The 22,836-nt window shown below is 42.5% G+C and overlaps 1 protein-coding gene across 2 annotated transcripts in view; it reads left to right on the forward strand.

Moving 5' to 3' along the window:
- SNX10 (sorting nexin 10) overlaps positions 1–22,836 on the forward strand; it is a 61,559-nt gene that overhangs the window by 5,486 nt on the left and 33,237 nt on the right. The gene's annotated exons all lie outside the window — the stretch shown is intronic.

Below are 22,836 nucleotides of genomic sequence, written 5' to 3' on the forward strand. Positions count from 1 at the left end.
GAGAGAGAGAGAGAGATATCAATGATGAGAGAGAATCATTGATTGGCTGCCTTCTGCATGCCCCCCACTGGGGATCGAGCCTGAAACCCAGGCATGCATCCTCACTGGAAATCGAACTGCGACCTCCTGGGTCATAGGTCAAAGCTTAGCCACTGAGCCATGCTGGTTTGTCATCTTTTCTTTTGAATTTATTGACTCTTTTTAGAGAGAGAGAAGGGGGGGGACCATCATTTTGTTGTTCCACTTATTTATGCATTCATTGGTTGCTTTTGTATGTGTCCTAATCTGAGATTGAACTTGCAACCTTGGCTTATTGAGATGATGCTCTAACCAACTGAGCTACCCGGCCAGGGAAGCAGTCTGTCATTTCTAAGAATGGCCAAGAAAGGCTTTGGCTCAAAGCATGGTTTACCTCCATGGAGAATACCCCAAAATTTGAACTGTTATCACAATCTCTTTCTTTCTTTCTCTTAGTAATCCAGGAGGTAATAGTCACTTTATTTGTTCTCTTAGCACTGTTCAAACAAGAGGCTGTACATGGTAGTGGTTACAACTTCTGCTTTCAGAGTCATCAGAGATGAAATCTTGGCACAACCATTTGCTAGCTGAGGTGCAATCAGGGGGGCACTTAACCTAAGTCTGGTTTATCTTTTATTCAGAGATACATTAAGGTAATGATAATCCTTGCCCCCAGAATTGTTACTCATAATAGCTGAAATTTATTGAGCATTTGTGATATTCTAGGGATTATGAGAAGAGTTTTTATGTGGCAGTCTCATTAATCCTCACAACCAATTTATGAAGCAGATTCTATATTAAACTGGGGAAACTAAGGCATAATGATATTTATAACTTCCCTACACTCTTCAGCTCACAATTTTTTTTTCAAATATATTTTTATTGATTTTTTACAGAGAGGAAGGGAGAGGGATAGAGAGTTAGAAACATCGATGAGAGAGAAACTTCGATCAGCTGCCTCCTGCACACCCCCTACTGGGGATGTGTACACAACCAGAGTACATGCCCTTGATGGGAATCGAACCCGGGACCCTTCAGTTCGCAGGCCGACGCTCTATCCACTGAGCCAAACCCCTTAGGGCAGCTCACAATTTTAACCACGCAACACATGTGTCCCAGATTTCTATTATAGCCAGACCCTGTTTCAATTACCTCTATAGTAACAATCCTTGAGGTAAGCACTGTTTTTGGCCTCCCTACCTTTATTTTACAAATGAAGAAACTGAGGCACAGAGCCCAAGTCAGACAAGTAGTAAATGATGGAGCCAAGATTTGCACTAGGCAGCCTGGTCCTCCAGTGGGTACTCTGAGCCATTCCCTGTGAATGTGGGTAAAGGGCTTAGCCAGGCCTCAGTCAAGGGCAGCTCTTTTTCTAAATATGTTATTGTTAATTTTTTTCTTTTTAGAGAGAGAAACATTGATGAGAGAGAGAGAGACATTGACCAGCTACTTCCTGCAAACCCCTTATTGGGGATGGAACCCGAAACCCTGGTGTGTGCTCTGACCGGGACTGAACTGTGGTCTTCTGGTTCCTAGGCCAAGGCCCAACCATTGAGCAACATTGGCTGGGCTCAAGGTCAACTCTTTTTTAAAAAAATATATTTTTATTGATTTCAGAGAGGAAGGGAGCGGGAAAGAGAGTTAGAAACATCAATGATGAGAGAGAATCATTGATCGGCTGCCTCCTGCAGGCCCCCACTGGGGATCGAGCCTGCAACCTGGGCATGTGCCCTTGACCATGAATTGAACCTGGGACCCTTTAGTCCATAGGTGACACTCTATCCACTGAGCCAAAGCAGGTAGGGCTCCATTGCCCATTTTTTTTTTTATTAGATTGTTTATCTTCCTTTTGTTAAGCTGTATGAGTTCCTTATAAATTTTGAAGATTAGACCCTTATTGGATATAACATTAGCAAATATGTTCTCCCAGGCTTTCTTGTTGTTTTGTTGATGGTTTCTTTTGCTGTGCAGAAGCTTTTTATTTTGATGTAGTCCCATTTGTTTATTTTCTCCTTAGTTTCTATTGTCCTAGGAGCTGTATTGGTAAAATATTGCTATGACATATGTCTGATATTTTGCTGCCTGTGGGTTCTTCTAAGATTTTTATGGTTTCCAGTCTTACGTTTAAGTCCTTTATCCATTTTGAGTTTATTTTTGTGTATGGTGTAAGTTGGTGGTCTAGTTTCATTTTTTTGCATTTATCTGACCAATTTTCCCAACACTATTTATTGAAGACACTGTCTTGACTCCATTATATGCTCTTGCCTCCTTTGTCAAATATTAATTGAGCATGCTCTGTTATTTTTAAAAGCTTGTGGTAGGGTAGGCTCTCTGGAGCATGCCCATGCCTTTCTTTACCTTTACCTTTCTTCCCGAAGTTTTTTAAAAAATTATTTGTATTGATTTTTAGAGAGAGAGAGAGAGAGAGAGAGAGAGATATGAGAGCAACACATTGATTGATCGGATACCTCCGCATGCTTCCTAGTGGGGATTGAACCTGAAACCTGGGCATGTGCCCGGGCAGGAATCGAACCTGGTAACCTTTCAGTGCACAGGACGATGCCCAACCAACTAAGCAACACGGGCTAGGGCTCTCTCTAAGTTCTAAGGGCCCCAATGAGACTTGCAGCCAGGGAGCAGTGGGCAGCAGCCAGCTTGTCCTGGACTTACCCTGACCTTGTCTCCATGGCCCCCTTTTCTCTGACTTTTCAGTGAGCTAAAGCAGCCCTCCTTGGCTCACTCCTTTCCTATAGCATTTCTAGGGAGCCAAGGCAGAGCACTGCCTAGGCTCTCTCCTGATACTTCTGCCCTAAGCCCTTCCTCTGTCTCACCGTCTTCAGCTGTAATACACATATTCTCAAGATAAAAAATAAAGCCCTGTCCGGTTTGGCTCAGTGGATAGAGCCTCGGCCTGCGGACTAAAGGGTCCCAGGTTCGATTCCGGTCAAGGGCATGTACCTTGGTTGTGGGCACATCCCCAGTAGGGAGTGTGTAGGAGGCAGCTGATCGATGTTTCTCTTTCATTGATGTTTCTAACTCTATCCCTCTCCCTTCCTCTCTGTAAAAAATCAATAAAATACATTAAAAAAATAAAAAATAAAATAAAGCTAGTGGCAGGGCTCAGACATAGGCTTTAGGGAGTCTGTGAACCCCCTGAAAATGTATGATTTCATACCCATGTGCAAGAGTGCATTATTCTTGGAGAGAAACCACAGATTCTTAAAGGGTCACCCATGGTGGAAAGAAAAGTTAGTAATGACTATTCTAATGTCATTTTTTGTATGAATGTATTTATTTATTTATTTATTTATTTATTATTAAATTTATTGGGGTGACATTGGTTAACAGGATCATGTAGGTTTCCAGTGTACAGTTCCATTATACAAAATCTATAAAAGCAATAATAATAATAATAATAACAACAACAACAATAAAACCCCCAAAATCTGTGTATTGCACTGAGTGCCCATCACCCAAAGAGGTTTCTGTCCTTTTTATTTATCTTATTTTTTCTTTTTGTTTACTTTTTTTTTTTTTTAATATATTTTATTGATTTTTTACAGAGAGGAAAGGAGAGAGAGAGTTAGAAACATCGATGAGAGAGAAACATCGATCAGCCGCCTCCTGCACATCTCCTACTGGGGATGTGCCCGCAACCCAGGTACATGCCCTTGACCGGAATCGAACCTGGGACCTTTCAGTTCGCAGGCCGACGCTCTATCCACTGAGCCAAACCGGTTTTGGCAGTTTACTTTTTTAATAACCTAATTTTTTAAATGAGGCAACTGAAGCCTAAAGAAGAGGCAGAATAACGTAATCTGATGTGCAGTTAGTTAGAAGTAGAACGGGGACTGAAACTCAGGCCTCCAGACCTCCAGGTGAATAAGTGGCGCCAGGTGAATCAACTATGAAATGTCAGAAGGCTCCCGCCTCTGTGCCGGGCGGCAACACCGTGCGAGAGCCCAGCACAGAGGGAGCGCCTATCAAAATACAGCATCCTCTGGCATGACAATGACATCTTGCTAGCTGAGCCAGTTTACTGTGATTTAGGATGAGAATCTACAACTCTGAAAATCTGAGCTGGCGTGTTAAAAAACTGGGGGAAGACAGGGAAAGATTCAGACCACGAGGAGCGTATTCAGGCCTCTTGGTAGAACTATAGGGTTGGAAAGGTTTTGGTGAGAGATTTGTAAATTCAAACAAAATTCCATGGGGTCTAAAATTTCTCTGTGTGTGAATCACTAGGAAAAAGGCCACTTCCAGGCCAGAGATTGATGCTCTAATGACTAAATAAGACTAATAGGTTGTGAGGCCTTTAAGTGTTAGTTTAGGCTGGCCTTTCAACTTCATTTGATTTTTACAAACTGATCAAATTCACCTGGAAAAATAGATCTGTACTAATAGTCAGTACATTTTTTAATGTATTGTTCAGCCAGACATCAAAATATGTCATGTAGGACCAGGAATAGGAAGTCCAGAGCAGTTCTATTGTAAAGGTAGGAGTTGAGTGTATGATGAAGTTGACTGTAGTGAAAGACTTTGGGACAGTTGGCTGTCCACTGAGGGACAAATGAGATATGCCTCACACCATTCTCACAAGTAAATTCCATTTAGATTAAAAATTAAATGTCAAAACTAAAATTATAGATACTAAAATGCACATAGACGTATGTAAGATGATTTTAAAAAATAACCTGAGGAGGAAAGGCCTCACCAAATTTAATAAAACTCAAAAACTCTAAAGGAAAAAAGTGGTCTAACTTCAGGAAACATACTTCTCTAAGGAAAAAGTTGTCATAAAGTTAAAAGGCAGATGACAAAGTAGTAAAGCAAATAGTTGCAATAGGTATAATGGGACTCTTAGGAATCAATAGAAAAAAATCCAATAGAAATACAGGACAAGGCTATTAATTGGTCATTCACATATGAATATTAAAATGTTAAACCTGATTAATAATCAGAGAAGTGTGGATTAAAAATAAAAACAACAAATATACCAATTTTGCTTAGGTTGATCACATCCAGTGTTGGTGAGGGTGTGGGAAAATAGATTGTCACCATATACTTTTGTGGGGAGTCTAAATTGGTACAACCTTTTGGAAAGGTACTTTGGCAGTGTTTAGGACATTAAAAACTTTGCATTCTTTCTGATGCATCAGTTCCATTTCTAGGACTTTATCCCTCAGAAATACTTGCCTGCTTGGTGAAGGAGGACGTTGCTATAAACGAGCTGATATGGAGAATATCCATTATATATTTAAGTAATGAAAGCATCATGCAGAACAATAGGTATAGTATGACCTCATTTTTTTAAAAAAATATTATGTCAGAAAGGATATAGTCCCAGTTGTAGATAGTTGTTGCCTTTTGGAGAGTGGGATTAGGAAGGGAATGGTAGCATGGAGGATTTCATCAGTAGAAGCCTATTTCTTTTAAACTTTTAAATTTTGAAATAAGTTTAAACTTACAGAAAAAGTACCAAAATAAGAAACCTCTTATTTTTAAGAATAATAAGTATGTAGTACTAAAAAAAAAGAAAAATGGTGCCCTGGCCGGTTGTTCAGAGCGTTGGCCTGTGGACCGAAGGGTCTCAAGTTCAATTCCCAGTAAGAGGCACACACACAAAAAATACTTAAGCATGTCTATGATAAAAAATGACGTAAGTGAGCTACCGTCTCATGGGTCTTCTGGGTCCCTCTCTCTGCCACTCAGCCCTGTTTCTCCCAGAGGCTCTGAGACTTTTCCCTCCATGGCTGTGCATATTCCCAGTTCCTCTCTCAGACTTACAACCCAAAGGGTCCAACGTGCAGAGCAGAACAAGGGACTTTGTATGTAGGGAATTTACGCTCCTTAGAAATTATAAAGACAAACACACAAAAAAGGGTTTGCTATTACCGATGATTAACTTCTCTTTTTTTTAAAAAAAATATATTTTATTGATTTTTTCACAGAGAGGAAGGGAGAGTGATAGAGAGTTAGAAACATCGATGAGAGAGAAACATTGATCAGCTGCCTCCTGCACACCCCCCCACTGGGGACGTGCCCGAAACCAAGGCACATGCCCTTGACCGGAATCGAACCTGGGACCCTTGAGTCTGCAGGCTGACACTCTATCCACTGAGCCAAACCAGCCAGGGCAACTTCTCTTTTCTTACTGACATAGCAGCTCTTCTTATTGTACAGTGGCATTTGGAAGGGCTGGGAAAAGGCAGTTGTTTCCACGACACCCCAGGTCACTGCTTGGGGGGTTTGCGGGTTGGGGAGTGTCACCATAGCTCTGGGTTCTGGTGTCTCGGAGTAGGAGACCGGAGCCTTTTAAACAGCTATTTATGGATGCTCAGAACCTGAGATCTGGTCTCCTTCTGCCCAAACACACATGAAAACTCAGGAAATCAATTTAATGATTTACAAGGTACAGACCGGATGCTGGCTTTTCCTAGTCAGCTCATTTTCCTGATGGTTGAGAAGCATTGGGAAACTATGACCTGTTTTGGGAGAAGTTTGCCAAACAGTCTGCAGATAACACGTGTCAAATGCCTTTGGATTACAGGCAGTACTTCAGGCAAATGGTTGAAGGAGTAATAACTTTGGCATTTTACCTACTTTTAAAAGGACTTTCTTCATGTCTTAGCTTAGCCTTCTTGGGCCACGGCCAGACCGTGGACGTCCATGGGTAAATGATTTGCTGCGGCGGAAAATGTGTTTCCTATGCATGGGCTGGGTTTCAGAGCGTCAAGGTTTAAAATGTTCTGCTTCTGTAAACATCACAATCCCATCTGACAAACATACTTGAAGAGAATTTTTATTTAAAGGAATAAGTGCTCTGGGATCCTAAGGAAGAGACCTCAGCAGTTTTCCCCTCTGGGGTTTGGAAAAGTCTAGAACGGATAATAGAGAGTAACAATCGCTTACAGTGAGCTCCAGGCACACACCTTCATCTTTGCGCAGTTGATCTTTATAGCAGATCCATGAAGTAGGCAGTGACCCCCTTTTCATTCATGGGGCAACTGAGGCACAGAGCAGTTGACTCCCCTTGGCGAAGGGCAGAATAAGAATTGACAGTTAGGCCGTTTAGCGTGGGACAAATCTACTGCCTTTCTCAGTCATAGTGTCCTTCCTACTCCTTCTCAAAACTGAAAATCTTACTCAAAACTGAAATCTCCCTGTGGCTTGCTCCTCAGATCACTTGCCCGTTCTCCATGTCTGGACTGGTTGTCACTTTGGGAAGACCTGAACTTGACCCGTGGGTTACGAGCCCTGGTGTTGCTGTCCTCACAGAAACCAAAATTGCCTCCCCAGCGGCAGCTCTTTGCGACAGAGGCTGCCACTTTGGACTTTGTGGAAGATCCGTTATTTCCAGAGTGTCACAATGCTCTTCCTTTTCGAAACAGAATTTATCACTCAGTGGAAAAGAGGAACGTTTAATGCTGACTTTTGTCTCTAATTTGCATACCTGTATCCTTTTTATTTTTTTAAATCCTCACCCCAGGACATGCTTAGAGAGAAGGAAGAGAGAGAGAAAGATATCAATGGGAAAGAGAAATAACCATGTGAGTGAGAGAGAAACAACCATTGGCTGCCCTCCCTACGCACACCAACCAGGGATCTAACCCGCAATCCAGGCATGTGCCCTGACCGGGAATCAAACCGGCAACCTTTGGGTGCACAGGAGGATGCTCAACCGATTGAGCCACTCCGGCCTGGCACCTGTACCCTTAATCACCCCAGGCCTGTCCTAACACAAGCCTCGAAGCCTCATTTAACCCTCCCTCTCCCTAACCCAGCCCCAAACTGCTGTCCAAATGCCTGAAGACTGTTCTGTGTGGATGTCCAATATCGTCCCACCTTGTTCCCAGCTGAGCTCATCTTCTTTCCTTCTTACCTCTAATAAACAGCCCCCTTTCCAACTTCCTCCTTCTGCCAGTGACACCATTCTTCTTCCAGTCACCCGTTGGTGAGTCATCCTTGACCCCCTCTTCACCCTTGTGCTCTGTGTCCAAGTTCTTCTGTGTGTGTGTGTGTGTGTGTATATATATATATGTATATATATATATGATATTTACATAGACTTGAGCAGTTTTAGGTTCACAGCAGAATTAAGGGAAAGTACATGGAGGGGAGATCTTATATACTACCAGCATCCCTCCCCCATTATCAGCCTCAGCAGTAGAGTAGTACATATATTATTACAACCAGTGAACCTACATTGACATATCATCATCGTCCAAAGTCCACACTTTACATCACAATAAGGTTCATTCATTGTGTTGTATACTCTATGGGTTTTGACAAATGTATGACATGTGTCCACCATTATAATATCGTACAGAGTAGTTTCACTGTCCCCCAAATGACCTTCTTGCTGTATTACTTCTTTGGCAATAGTCTGCAACACAGGCCCTCTACTCCTGGAGGCTTGGGCCCCTTGATCGCCTGAAAGGGGTATTGCTTCTTAATCACCCCAGGCCTGTCCTAACACAAGCCTCGAAGCCTCATTTAACCCTCCCTCTCCCATGAAATCCGTCCCTCTCTGTTCTCCTTATTTCCTGTTATTTCCTTTGACACACACAGGGAGCTTTGCATCACAAGTGAATGCTTCATATCTGCATCTGGACATCTGTAGGTCTTAGAACTCAGAGAGTTAAAACAGTACCCCTCCCAGGACCAAACCTGGAATGATGATTACTTATTGAATTGATTTGTCATTATTGTCTAGTTATTCATTAGTTACCCTTTATAGCTAAAGAACCTAAATAGTTCTTTTTATTTATTATTATTTTTAAACAGTTCTTTAAAAGTATTTTTATTGATTTCAGAGAGAAAAGGAGAGGGAGAGAGAGATAGAAACACCAAAGATGAGAATAATTGATCAGCTGCCTCCTGCACGCTCCCTACTGGGGATCTAGCCTGCAACCCCAGGCATGTGCCCTTGACCAGGAATTGAATTGTGACCTCCTGGTTCAACCACTGAGCCACATCAGCCGGGCCTAAACAGTTCTTTACTACACTTTCTCCGGTATTACCTCCTTTCCAAGGATGAGAAGGTTGTTTCCAGATCTTTGGCTGTTCGTTCCCAGGTTCATAAGAAGGGCACAATTCTACTCCCACTTCACATCGCTAAGGCATTTGAGACATTAATAACTCAATTTATTGGGTGGTATTCTCCACTAAGTGCTATCTTTTAAGCATTTATTTCTGAGGAGGATGCCATGTTAGATGGTGGTGGTACTTGTGGTTACTAAGAGTAAGGGCTGCCCTGGATGGATAGGCTCAGTTGGTTAGAGCATTGTGCCAATACACCATGACTGCAGGTTTGATCCCCTGCCAGGGCACATACAGGAATCAACCAATGGGTGCATGGATGGTTAGAACACCAAGTCAAACCTCCCTCCCCCTCAGATAAATGGGAAAAAAAGAAGAGTGATGGCTTTTCTGAGTTCAGATCCTGGCTCCTTCACTTAACCAGCTGCATGACCTTGGGCACTGTTTCTGTATTTGTAAAACTGGCATAATAAGACGTGGTTCGTGGGGCTTTCTTGAGGATTAGATGTGATTATTCATATTGCAAGCCTCACACAGTGTCTGACATGTAGTTAACAATCAGTTATTTTTAGTTGGATTGCTTTTTTTGTTTATTAATGGTGTAATTTTAACACTATTCCCCCAATCTCATCCTCCACAATGCAGTGGAGTTAAGTCAGGAGGAAAGATAGAAAACAATAGAGGACGATATGTGGCCTTCAAGACATTCCACTCTGGGTTCTTACTGGCTAGAAAGCTTTCTTTTTTTCACAGGCAAGTGGTTAACCATGAGTGGGAGGAGGTGGGCTGGCAGGGGAGGCCAATGTTGGTCTTGTGCCCATCCTCCCAGCTCATGTGGCTTGGCTGCTTAGAAACTTGATGGTGATGCAGAAATGGAGAAAATTGGCTGGGGTTAATCCAATCAAATTTAATGGACCCAGTATTTATTGAGCACCTGCTATCTGCCAGGCACTCTGCTAAGTGCTAGAGTTATAAAGAATAATGACTTGGCCAAGGTCCCTGCCCTCATAGGACTTTTGAGAAGACAGACAATAAACAAGAAAATAGATGAACAAAATAATAAGAACTACCCTGGCCTGTTTTTCTCAGTGGTTAGAGCATTGGCCCATGGACTGAAGGGTCTTGGGTTTGATTCCCAGTCAAGGGCACATACCTCAGTTGCAGGTTTTATCCTCTCCCCCCCCTTGCCATCCCCTCCCCCATCAGAGTGTGCAGGGGGCAACCAATCGATGTGCCCTGCTCACATCACTGTTTCACTCCCCCTTCTACCTCCCCCCGCCACTCTCTCTAAAATAAAATCAACAGAAAAAATATCCTCAGGTGAGGATAAAAACAAACAAATAAACAAAACTATGATCAATTCTAAGGAGAAAATAAAAGGGTAGCGAGATCCGTACTAGGGGAGTTTGCTTTAGTGGGTGGTCAGGGAAGGCCCCTCTGAGGAGGTGGCATTTAAGCCAAGACTTGAAGGATGGGAAGGAGCCACCGAGGTGGGTGGGGTGTGGGAGGTGGGACGAAGGTCAGAAGGAACAAGAGGCCTGGGTGGGAGTTGTGGCGCTAACCTGGTTAGGGCGCCTGGACACTGAGTGGGCAGAAGAGTTGAGACAAAGGGTTGGTTGGAGGGCAGAGGAGTGTGGTTCGTAGGGGTTGTGCAAATACAGACGCTGGAACAATGGTTTTGTACATTTTTCTATCAGTACACCCGAGGGGGCATGCGCTGCACTCCTGGAGTGGGACTGTTGGGGTGCGGGTGATGGGGAAGACCTGGGTATGTGTGATCATTTGAAATGAGACCTCCTGATTTGGACATACCTCACCTTCTCCCCCTCCCCACATTGACAAGCACTGCTCTTCGTGATCCAGCCACTGACCCAGTCTTGAGATCTGGGAACATTATATCTCTTTTCTTTCCTTTTATTTTTGGATATATTTTTATTGATTTCAGAGAGGCAGGGAGAGGGAGAAAGAGAAACATCAATGATGAGAGCGAATAATTGATTGGCTGCCTCCTGCACACCCCCTACTGGGGATCCTCCCACAACTCAGGCATGTGCCCTTGACCGGAATCGAACCTGGGACCCTTCAGACCGTTGCTCTGTCCACTGAGCCAAACCAGCTAGGGCTCTCTTTTCTTTATTTCATTTTTCAACGATAGTTGATATTCAATATTATTTTGTATTAGTTTCAGGTGTATGGCATAATGATTAGACAACCATCTCCTTTCCAAAGTGGTTCCCCCTAATATTTCAAGCACCCACCTGGCACTGTACACAGTTATTACAATATTATTCCCTATGTTGTACTTTATACATCTCTTTTCAATTACATTGTGCAGGGTGATATAGGCACACCGTAGGAACACGGACTTCTGTCAAGTGGTGAGAAGATTGGCATGGCATTGAGGTTGAGTCACTAATTGGACCACTGTGTGACCCACTTCAATAAAGACTGTTGTCTCTCTCTCTCTCTTTTTTTTTTTTAAAGCGGGAAATTTTTTTTAATTTTTTTAAAAAAAATATATTTAACTGATTTTTTACAGAGAGGAAGGGAGAGGGATAGAGAGTTAGAAACATCAATGAGAGAGAAACATCGATCAGCTGCCTCCTGCACACACCCTACTGGGGATGTGCCTGCAACCAAGGTACATGCCCTTGACCGGAATCGAACCCGGGACCCTTGAGTCCGCAGGCCGATGCTTTATCCACTGAGCCAAACCGGTTAGGGCTGTTCACATGCTCTTGAAGTTATTTAGAAATAACTTTGGAGACGTCCTTTAAGATCTTAATGCATGTGGATGTCATCCTTTTGTTAAGAGAGGCGGTGTGGGGAGAGGAGAGAACAACCTCTGGCATTCAGGAGCCCTCTGTTTGCGTCTGGACCACAGTGTATGGCTTTTGGGGGTCATTTAGCCTCTCTGGGTATTGGTGTCCTGTTCTTAAAATAAGGCAGACAAGTCCTGCACTGCCTGCCTCACTGACTGTCACGAGACAATGCTGTCTCTGAGTATCAGGAGATAGAAGTTACTTAAAAATTAAATCTTGGTCGCATACATAATGGCCAATATGCATATGTTGGCCAGGATGTAATTCAGGACCACAGAAGAGAGCTTCTCCCTGCTCACAGATGACTGGCCTCTAGAGTAGTCCAAAGGAGCATATTTTTGTAACTTTGCAGTAGGAAGGGGAGCTCTAAGTATGGTGCAAAACCTAGAAACCATAAGGAAACGATTGATCAAATTCATTACCTGAGAAGAGTCAGCACAGTAAAAGCCCTGAAAGCAGAACAAAAGACAGATTGCAAATTGGAAAAATATATTTTCGCTTCATGTTAGATATTAAGGATTCATTTCCCTAATGCATAAGGAACTACAAATCGTAAGGAAAAGAACCTAACTCTGTAGGAAAATGGTCAAAGGATATGAACAAACAACCCATATAAAATAAATTCATGCAACACATTTAAAAAAAATTCAATTAAATGAAATTTCACTTATCTGGGATTGGCAAAGATAAAAAAATGTGAAGCCCATCCATGTTAGGAAGGATGTGGGCAAACAGTACTCACACATACATGCTTGGTGAATGCGTATTAGTTTTCCGCAGGGGGGATCTTGCCAGTGTCTGTCAGAGTTAATAATTCATATGGTCTTACTTGACTCAGAAATACCACTTACAGAAGTTTATAGGCATCCACTGAGCCTGTTTAGGATAGCAAAAGAGTGTCTCTCTGTGGGGGCTGGTGGAATGAGTTACGTTGTGTTTGACCGTGGAAGAGTCCGTAGCCACAAAAAGAGAATGAGAACATTGTGGATCGCTGTGGAGCAGTCTCCATTGTTAAGAGTGAGCCCTAGCCGGTTTGGCTCAGTGGCAGTGATTCTCAACCTTCTGGCCCTTTAAATACAGTTCCTCATGTTGTGACCCAACCATAAAATTATTTTCGTTGCTACTTCATAACTGTAATGTTGCTACTGTTATGAATCATAATGTAAATATCTGATATGCAGGATGGTCTTAGGCGACCCCTGTGAAAGGGTCGTTAGGCCACCAAAGGGGTCGCGACCCACAGGTTGAGAACTGCTGGGATAGAGCGTCGGCCTGTGGACTAAAACGTCCCGGGTTCGATTCCTGTTAAGGGCACATGCCTGGGTTGCGGGCTCCATCCCCAGTAGGGGGCATGCAGGAGGCAGCCAGTCAATGATTTCGCTCATCATTGATGTTCCCATCTCTCTCTCCCTCTCCTTTCCTCTCTGAAATCAATAAAAAATATATTTAAAAAAAAGAGTGAGGCATAGGAAGGACTGTATGTGATACTACTATTTACAGAAAAGGAGGGGGACAAATAATAAATATGTGTATATACTTGCATATGCATAGAATGTCTTTGGAAGGATAAAAAAAATGAGTAGGAGGTAGAGGAAAGAGGCAGTTTTTATTTTATACCCTTTTGTATTATTTTATTTTGTAATAGGTGTTACATTTTAAAAATTAATAAAAAACAAAATATAAAACAAATTTTGCTTGATTTCCTCAGATTATTAGACATCTTTATGTGTCCGCCATGCACGATCACTGTCATAATTCAGGACTATTGAAAGGGGAGACAGTCTCCTTCAAAGAGGTCTTGGGCAATTTGGGGACACAGGATGATCAGAGACCAGTGGAGGGGCTGGCGCAGATGAACTGTGATGGGGATTCTGTTCTATACTTGTCAGGAGGCCACTGTGTTCAAGGTTTATATACAAAGATTGTGGTAGGCAGTATAATGGCCCCTAAAGGTGTCTGAGCCCTAATCCCCAGAACCGGTGGACATGTTTTCTTACATGGTGAAAAGGACTTTACAAATGTGGTTAAGTTAAGGGCCTAGAGATGGGGAGGTTATGCTGGGTTGCCCAGCTGGGCTCAGTCTAATCACTGGGTCCCTAAAAGCAGAGAACCTTCCCTGGCTGTGGTCAGAGGGAGATGTGACCGCATAGGAAGGGTCAGAGAGATGAAAGGTCAGAGAGATGAAGTGATGATATGTTGCTGGCTTTGAAGATGGAAAAAGAGATTGGTGCATTTGCTTTCCCTTGATGACTAATGAAGTTGAACATCTTTTCATTTGCCATTTGTAAATCTTCCTTGGAGAAATGTCTATTCAGGATCCTTTTCCTACTTTTGAATTGAGTTAGTAGCCATTATTATTATTATTTATTATTATTATTTATTATACCTTTGTTGCCAGCAGGACAAAGAGACCTTGGTTCTTGTCTTCTTGAAGGAAATATTTCAATCAAGAGAAAAAGTGCAGCAAAGCAAGCAAGAATTTATTGGCTGCAATAAGAATACACTTAGGACAGTGAAACTAGGAAGGGCTTAGCATAGAAGAAGCAACAGGAGAGCCTAGGCTGGGCTGCTTTGGCTCACTGGGAAGTCAGAGAAAAAGAGCCTTGGAGATAGCTTCAGGGGTTAGTCTGGGATGAGCTGCTGCTGCTGCCCATCGCTCCCCTGGTTGCAAGTGTCGTGGGGTCCCTTAGAAGGAAGACTAGGGGGAAGGGAATGGCATGGGCGTGCTCCGCTGAGGGAGAATGCACACTGGGTCCTTTGCATTGAGGGCATTTCTCTCTCTTGCAGGTGGAACTCTTACGGGAAGGTCTCAGCAGAGGGTCTCAATAGAATATTCATCAGCTTTCCCGCTGTGCTCTTTCAGAGTCATGGTCTCCGCTGACTGGTCAGCACCAGGGCGGTGAGGGATGGGGGTATCATTAGTCAGTGCAGCTGGTCCTGAGGCAGCCACAGTGTCACTTGTCTGGTTTTGCTGCTTTCCCGGGCCTGTAGCTGAAATACAACTGAGGTCTAGATGTTATCCTTAGGAAGGTAAAGGTCAGGGGGTCTAAACCGCATGACCAGCAATGTGCTAGAGGCGAGGTCCTTGTTTTCCCAGTTTTGCCCCTTGCTAGGCATCCGGGGCTTTCTGCCCTGGTGACCTTCTGTACCTGGCCCTCGTCCTTGTTCTGCTCATGTCTAACTGCCTATTACAGCTTGATTGAGGTGTAACTGGCACAATGTACAATGTGATGATTTGCTATATGTATACATTGTGAAAGGATTCCCCCATCAGATTAACACATACATTACCCTGCTTATTTGCCTTTTTCTTTGTTTTTAGTGAGAAAATTTAGATTCTACTCTCTTAGAAAATTTCAATTTTACAGTACAGTATTATTAACTATAGTCACCATATTATACATTAGATCCTGAAGTCTTTTTGTTATTGAGTTGTAAGAGTTCTTTCTATATTCAAGTCTCTTATCAGATATATGATCTGCAAATATCTACTCCCATTCTGCGCATTGTCTTTTCACATTCTTGATGGTATCCTTTGAAACACGAAATTTTTAATTTTCATGAAGTCTATTTTTTCTTTTTTTTGCTCATGCCTTTGGTGTTATATCTAAGAATTGTTTGCTAAATACAAAGGCCTGTATTCTTCTAAGAGTTTCACAGTTTTTGTTTTTATGTTTAGGTGTTCGATCCATTTTGAGTTAACTTTTACATATATGGTATAAGGTAGGGGTCCAACTTCATTCTTTTGCATGTGGATATCCACTTGTCCCAGCACCATTTATTGAAAAAACGATTCTTTTCCCATTGAATAGTTTTGGCACCTGTGTTGAAAATCATTTGCCCATAGAGATATGGGCTTATTTCTAGACTCTTAATTCTATTCTATTGATCTACTTGCTTATCCTCCTGCCAATTGCACACTGTCTTGAGTATTGTTGCTTTATAGTAAGTTTGGAAATCAGGAAGTGGGAGTCCTCCTACTTTGTTCTTCATTTTCAGGATTGTTTTGGCTATTCTGAGTTGCTTTTAGGTAGAGATGAATTTTAGAATCAGCTTGTCAGTTTGTACAAAGAGGTCAGCTGGGATTCTGATAGAGATTGCATCAAGTCTGTAGATCAGTTTAGGTAGAGTTGCCATCTCAACAAAGTCTTCTAATCCATGAACATGGGATCTTTTTCCATTTATTTAGATCTTTAATAGCTTTTTTTAAAAAAAATCCTCACCAGAGGATATGTTTATTTATTTTTAGAGAAAGAGGATGGGGGTGGGGGAGAGAGAGAAAGAGAGAGGGAGAAAGGGAGAGAGGGAGAGAGAGAGAGAGGAAGGAGGAGCAGGAGGAGGAGGAGAGAGGAGAAACATCTACTGGTTGCCTCTTTTAAGCACCCCCACCAGGAATGAACCCACAACCTAGGTATATGCACGGATTGGGAATGGAACACACAGCCTTTTGGTTTACGGGATGATTTTGCAACCAACTGAGCCACACTGGCCAGGACTTATTTAGATCTTTAATTTCTTTCAACAATGTTTTGTAGTTTTCAGAGTATATTTTTGCACTTCTTTATTAAATTTAATTCTAGGTATTTTATTCTTTTCATGCCATTCTGCAGTTGGCATTTTGATGGGAAGTCATGGTGGTAGTATTTCTGCAAAGTCCTCTTCAGGTAAACAGGTAGAGTGAACGGGGAGTTGAAAAACATCTCCAATTGTTGACAGGGGAGAAAGATCAGGGCATTTTCTGTGACTGGGGACCGAGGGATACCTCAGCCTGCCAAGAATGCTGTACTCAAGTATTAGTGATTTTCCCTCTTTCCCATTCTAATCAAATCTCCAGTTGGTGAAGGCTTTGGGGAGAGGAGTGAATAGTTGAAGGTAGATAGCTCTAGGTTAATAGGAATGCAATTCAACTGGATAATTCACATTAATATTTAAATTAGTAATACCCTCTCCTCTAACTTCTGAGATTTATCTGCTTTTCTAAAAGAGGAAAATGGATAGCCCAGATGAGTCACTAATCAGGAGAACCTTAATAGCTCAAAAAAGGAAGGAGACCGTTTGGGAACAGTAGAAAATATTTTTAGATTTGATCTGGGAGTTAGGATTGTTTTGAGGAGAGGATGTCACAGGACAAGTTAGGAAGTCCAGTATTACCTGCCTGGCTGGTCTGGTGGCTAGCTCCTCTCTCCCACATCTGCTTTTTAAGGTTTATTTCCTTCAATTCTGTGTATTCTATCATATTTTACACCAGCTTTCAAGCCTGTCTCCACCTTAAGCTCTTGGGACCTGGCCACACCTCCAGAAGAGAGAAGAGCCTTTTATTCAAGAGTTGACTATTCCTTCTGACACAGCAAAGAAAAGATATACATGTTATTTCCTATAAAATACACTTCTCTCTCCTCACTCTTAGAAAGGCCCTGTTCCATGCTGAGGCTAGTTATGAATCCACCTGCGTTGTCTTCTAGGAGCACATGAGGTTCCTCTTGGCTTCTGTGTTGGAAATACAGAAAAACATGCCTATTTGGTTTATGAAATTATATATTACAGTGGGTCAGTAACTGCAGACTTTTGCTAAAACCAGTTTCATTCCCTTTAGGATGTCCTTATGGCATTGATGTCTATTCATATCTCATTTCATGATTATCAAGCTTGTTGGGTTAATCAGCCTTTGACGTGGGTTGGTAGGAAAACCCAAAACTATGCTACTTAACACCTCTCCTTTATTTTCATTTTAAAGAATTATATAAACCATACTTGTTATTCCTTATTTCACCATTGGAAAAGTATGTAGTCCTTTCTCACTCCACCCACACACAGAGTCTACAAACGCTGTCAGTAGGTTGCTTCTCAGAGAGGAAGGCCGCCCATAGTATTCAGACCAAGTTTAGCCTTGCAGGGGTTTTTCCTGTTGATCTAATAAGGGGCTTTATATATATAGAATTGAAAGCACAATACTTCATGTTCCCTAGGTAGGGCCTGCAAACTACTGCCACCTGTTTTTGTAGATAAAGTTTTACTGGAACACAGCCCTGTTCATTTGATTACTACTCCTCTGTGGGCGTTTTCTCTGTAAACCGCAGACGTGAGTAGTTTCAACAGACACCATATGACCTGCCAAGCCTCAAATATTGGCCATCTGGCCCTTTATGGAAAAACGTTGCAGACCCCTGCTCTATAGAATTTTAACTTTGTTTCACAGACATTTTGTATTTTATAGAAGAAATATTCCAAGGTGGGATGGAGGCAGTTTTTGGTTTTGACAAATCACACTCTTTCAGTAGTAATGGGGTTGTGAAGACACACATTGAGTCTCTCAGGGGAGTTTCTTTTTTTAAAAAATATATTTTATTGATTTTTTTACAGAGAGGAAGGGAGAGGAATAGAGAGTTAGAAACATCGATGAGAGAGAAACATTGATCAGCTGCCTCCTGCACAACTCCTATTGGGGATGTGCCCGCAACCAAGGTACATGCCCTTGACCGGAATAGAACCTGGGACCCTTCAGTCCGCAGGCCGACGCTCTATCCACTGAGCCAAACCGGTTAGTGCTCGGGGGAGTTTCCATAGCTGCTGTGCTTCCCAGTGCTCAACACCTGTGGTCTGTGGGTACCCAACTCCAACCTGAACAACAGGTTTCAGAAACCATCCCGGTCGACTGGAATGGTGTGAGATCTAATAATTCTTGGAGAAAAGTAATTGGGAAGGAGAATGGATTGCAGTGGGTGACCTGTCCAGGCGTGCGTGATTCCCCAGGGGTGATGGGACATAAAATGCTCTAGGGACAGCCTTTTGATGGTCACCTGGAGACAGATTTCCATATTCATTGGCCTAAAAGTCTTCCAGTGAGGCAAGAATTCTTTTAGATACATGGGCTGGGCAAATCTAAACAAATCTAAAATTTTACAACCCACCAGGAAGGCATAGTTTTGTCAGGGGGCAATTTCTGGTGAGCAGCTTTGGTTTGCCCAAATTATAACAGTTGACCTTTTATCTCAATCCATCACTATTGTGCTATCGTTTAATTTCCTGTCCCCATCAGTAGTTGCCATGGCAAGGCTCAGTACCAAACATCATTTTATGCTCTCCTCATGCATCTGAATTTGCTTTTTATTTTACATGAAGTAAAAATCTTCCATGATTTATGTTAGAGTCACTATTTCTTCTGATAGAACTGTGGTGTTTAATTTATTTTAGATAATTGTTACTTCAAAATGTATAAAATTAATTGTGTGAACTGGAAAAATTCAAACAATATGGATATATATGGAGTAAAAAAAATGAAAGTATTTCTCTCTCCAACCAGCCATCCATCCCACTGTCCAGATTTAAGATATGTAAGGTTGGCAGTGTGGGTCTCTGGGATGTTTTGGGACTGGCTTAAACTTTTCAGCTTCCTACTTTCACAATTTGACTTGGTCTGTAGCATCTCAGGGTGGCCAACACCCTAGTAGGGTAGAAAAAGCTCAAGCCCTTTGGAGAGAATTAAGACCCAAACTCTGAACTGTCGCTTCCTATCACACAGTCATGGCAACAGCCTTGGGCAATGGAAGGACAGGGTTGGAAAGCAGACTGGCTTGAGTTGAAACTGGACTTGAGCTCTCTCCTTTGTGATCTTAGGAAACTTACTCCTTCTGGACACTCAGATCTCCCTCGGCGGATCCTTGTGAAGTTACAAGGAAACAGATATAGGCTCGACAGTTGGAGAGACCAAATATACAAATGTTATGATGCAAGCGAGGTTAACGTTAACGGGACTGCATAGCATGCTGGGTAGGGGGGACAAAGAGCTGGGCAGGAGAGGGGAAGCGATATCTGAGCAGAATCGTGGAAGAGGAGTGGGAGTTTGCAGGGAATCTGGAAGGGGCGGAGGCATGAGGGTAGAGGACTCACCTGGACAGAGGTACAGCTGTGTGGGGCAGCATGGTGTGTGTTAGGGACCATGGCCAGATTCTGAGATGGATGCAACCCGGGGTCTCACTTTCATTTGACACAGGAATCCTTTCAATAACCTGAACTCTCGAGCCGCTCCTCTCTCCCTCTGCCCCTTTGCACATGACGGTCCCTCTGCTTACAGTGTCTTTCTCCTTCTGCATTTCTTGCTAAATTACACCATCCTTCAGGCCTCAGCTTCAATGCCACTTTCTCAGTAAAACCTTCCCAGCCAATGCTCCTCCCCCATGTTCCCTCCATTCTTATATAGCGTGTCCTTTCCTTTCATATCATCTCCACATTATAATTATGAAGTCATCTCATAAGCTCCAAGTCTGCTCTATACTCCACTGGGTGTCCCACTCCTAGTCCAGTACATGGTACATCTAGGAGCTTTATAGCTGTTTACTGAGTGAATGCATGAGTGAATGAGTGAATTCCCTCTTTCCCAGTTATGACACCAGCCTATTTTTCTAATCTAACTAGTGGCCTGGTGCACAGATTTGTACACATTGAAAGGAAATTAATTAGAAGAAATATTTTAATATTGTTATTTGCCCTTTCTCTATAATAGAAGTGTCAACCAAATTCACGATCGACAGTGACAGATTGAAACACACACGTGTGATTGGCGTCAGTGAGAGCTTTATATGTATCGCGCGTGTGCAAGTCAATTTAGCATTTTATATACATAGAATAAACTTGTGTAATTATACCTGCTCTCTGATGTAGCTAAACTTTTTATAGCCAGTGAAGCACCCCAACTTCTCTTTCAGGTAATAGTCAGCAACACAGCAATAATAAATATCAACACGAAGCAGATTATTATTGTAGATCGCGCAGGGAGAACAAAGGGTAAAATATTAAACTGCAGCAGTGTTTGACTATTCTGTGCAGTGAGAAAACCTGAAGTCATTTTCAAGGTCCACCATTTCTTACTTCTTTTCAGTTGGGTCAAATTTCTAAACTTTCTAAATATCAGTTTTCCGGCTAATGAAAAGAAAATAGGATTCTACTGAGTCTCCTATCTACCTACTCCAGGACTTCTGTGAGGATCAAATGAGATGAGGCACGGGAAAACGCTTCACAGGCATTTGGTTAAATGTGAAATATTTGCACCTGACTATAAAGCAAGTTGTGTTCCTGGACTGAAGAAACTGCAAGGAGGCTAGTCATTGCTAGGGAGAGGAAGCTGGGTGTTGCTACATGACGTATTACCCAGATGGTTGGACACTTAGCATATTAGCCTTTTATATATATAGATAACCACAAATCTTTGTATTGTTTCCTGTGGCTGCAATGAGAAATTACCACAAATTTGGTGCCTGTAAACAACAGAAATTTATTCTCATAATTCTGGAGGCCAGAAATCTGAAAGCAAGGTGTTGGCAGGATGTACTCCCTCTATAGCAGCGGTTCTCAACCTGTGGGTCACGACCCCTTTGGGGGTCGAACAACCCTTTCACAGGGGTCGCCTAAGACCATCAGAAAACATATATATAATTACATATTGTTTTTGTGATTAATCACTATGCTTTAATTATGTTCAATTTGTAACAATGAAAATACATCCTGCATATCAGATATTTACATTACGATTCATAACAGTAGCAAAATTACAGTTATGAAGTAGCAATGAAAATAATTTTATGGCCCTAACCGGTTTGGCTCAGTGGATAGAGCGTCGCCCTGCGGACTCAAGGGTCCCAGGTTCGATTCTGGTCAAGGGCATGTACCTTGGTTGTGGGCACATCCCCAGTAGGGAGTGTGCAGGAGGCAGCCGATCGATGTTTCTCTCTATCCCTCTCCCTTCCTCTCTATAAAAAATCAATAAAATATATTAAAAAAAAAGAAAATAATTTTATGGTTGGGGGTCACCACAACATGAGGAACTGTATTAAAGGGTCGCGGCATTAGGAAGGTTGAGAACCACTGCTCTATAGGTTCTAGGGAAGATCCTTCTTTTTTTAAAAAAAAAAAAAAAAAAAATATATATATATATATATATATACACACATAAATATTGGTTTCAGAGAGGGAGAGGGAGAGAGAGATAGAAACATCAATGATAAGAGAGAATCATTGATCACCTGCCTCCTGCACGCCCCCCCACTGGGGATTGAGCCCACAACCTAAGCATGTGCCCCAACTGGGAATTGAACTGTGACCTCCTGGTCTATAGGTCAATGCTCAACCAGCTGGGCGGGAGGATCCTTCTCGCCTCTTCCAGCTTCTGGTAGCTCCAGGTGTTCATCAGTCCAGTCGCTGACTCCATCTTCACATGCCGTCTCCTCTGTGTGTGGGGGTGTTTTCTCCTCTTCTGTGTTTTATAAGGACATTTGTTGTTGGATTTAGAGCCCGCCTACTGCAAAGACCCTTTTCCCAAATAAGATCACTTTCACAGGTCCCAGAGGACATGGATATACCTTTTTGGTGGCAACAATTCAACCCACTCCACGCTCCAAGAACCTTTCCCTCAGCTGATCTGGCCTGGTCACCATCTCTTTATTGTCCATGGTGCCTTTTGCCATCCTCTGTGCATGCCATCGTCACACCTCTGTTCCTCTTCTTTTTGTGAACATTGAATTTCTCTCATTCTCCCCTGCCTTCTCTGTGGGTCCTGCCCACTCAGGAGAAAGGAACTCCATTCCCCTTGGGAACCCGCCTGCTGCTCATGGTGGGCTTCTCTCACCTCCAAGGGAGTTCCTTTCCTCTGTCTGCTGTGGATCTTCTCCTCCCTGACACCATGTGGACTGGAGGCCGGAGCTCATGTTCTTCATATTCCTCACAGCGCCAGGGACATTAGTAGAGATGGAAATATTTGTGGATGACAATAATTATCTGAACAATGGAGTCAGACTAAGTACTATGATCAAAATAAAGGCAAATAGTGACCAGGTAGCCATAGCCACCTTTCGGTTGTAAGAATATAGACCATGCATGTGGTCGGGGATTTCAATTTTTTTTTTTTTTTTTGCAGGGAGCAGATGCTAGCTCCAACGACCTTTTGTAATAAATGGGGGTTTAA

Source organism: Myotis yumanensis, unplaced genomic scaffold (assembly GCF_028538775.1).
Source record: "Myotis yumanensis isolate MYYU_CA2020_CCGP unplaced genomic scaffold, mMyoYum1.0.hap1 SCAF_9, whole genome shotgun sequence".
Taxonomy (NCBI): domain Eukaryota; kingdom Metazoa; phylum Chordata; class Mammalia; order Chiroptera; family Vespertilionidae; genus Myotis; species Myotis yumanensis.